Source organism: Agrilus planipennis, unplaced genomic scaffold (genome assembly GCF_000699045.2).
Source record: "Agrilus planipennis isolate EAB-ADULT unplaced genomic scaffold, Apla_2.0 scaffold193, whole genome shotgun sequence".
NCBI classification, from domain to species: Eukaryota; Metazoa; Arthropoda; class Insecta; order Coleoptera; family Buprestidae; genus Agrilus; species Agrilus planipennis.
Window position 1 is genome coordinate 209,258 of NW_020442456.1, and position 1,287 is coordinate 210,544.

Here is a 1,287-nt window from a genome sequence, read left to right on the forward strand (position 1 = left end):
GAACAATATTTATTTAAATCATTGAATCATTATGAACTTCAGTTATTCTATTTCATCTTCGCTTTGAGTTTCACAGTCTACAAATGTTATTGTCATGCACTTGCACGAGTGAGTGAGAATATAAATGTTACACGGTTAGCTCATGCGAGCATGGGCGCCGTTATATTGACGTTGGCTGCTCTGCCGAACGCCTTTCAGTTTTACCCCTACTTCGCGGCCGGCTGTAATGCGACATGCGATAGATGGACAAAAAATTTGAGACGATGTAATAAAAGTTTCACTTTAAAAAACAAATAATAAAAGCTTAGATAGTACAAATAAAAAAATTACAAGTCAAAGTTATTTTGATGTTGAAGGTTTCAGAAAATCTAACAAGGTGGTGTATCGGTTTAATTATTTCTTATTCTCCGCAAGTTTCTTATAACACGCTAATAATTTCTTAGTCCTTGTTTTTTAGATGAAATGCGCTCTTCGCTGGAGACTATGTTCTCTAAAATTTGTAACTCCTTTTCAATTAAACTGAAGTCTTCTATCAAGTTCCCAACCGTTATTTTATCTTCTGATTGAACTGATTCTGTGCGACACGTACCTTAGCTGAACAATATAGTGTGGGGTTAATGAGTAGGCAGGAGTTATGTGCCGCTCAAATAAAGTACAAATCGACGAGATTTGAAAACCGCGGAACTCCGAGTTCGGGTAGGTAAGACGGAGGAACGTAAGTCAAAAGGTATTACTGTATTTGAAAGTACAGTCTGGATGCTTTCAAGATTAATTTCAATAAAAAAAATATTAAATTACAGTAGTTCGTAGGCGTTCACAGCCGGTGTTTACCCGATGATGAAGAGCTTCTATGCTTTTCAGTCGTGGTCGAATTCTGATTGCAATAGTAGAATGAACATTCGGGCTATAGGGACGTGGTCTAAGTGAACTATTGTGTTTCGGCCGTGAAAGCCTTTGTTCTTATATTCTGATTGCAATCATCATCGAAATATTAAATTCTTTACTATCATTACATATATTATTTTTAAAACTAACTTACAGCATAAAATAAAAAACATGTAAGTCAAAATTTGTTAGTATTTGATAGACAATGAAAAGAAGAAGTCTAACAATTTATTTGAAGTATAGGTAATATATCATTTCTTTTTAGTTTCACATTTTCAGGGGAGGATTGTGAACATGAGGAGCCCTGGACTAATTCTAATTGGGGCTTACTTAATTAGTCAAAGTAATTACAATTTTGTCAAAAAACTATTTTCTTTAATGATAATGATAATTTAGACTATT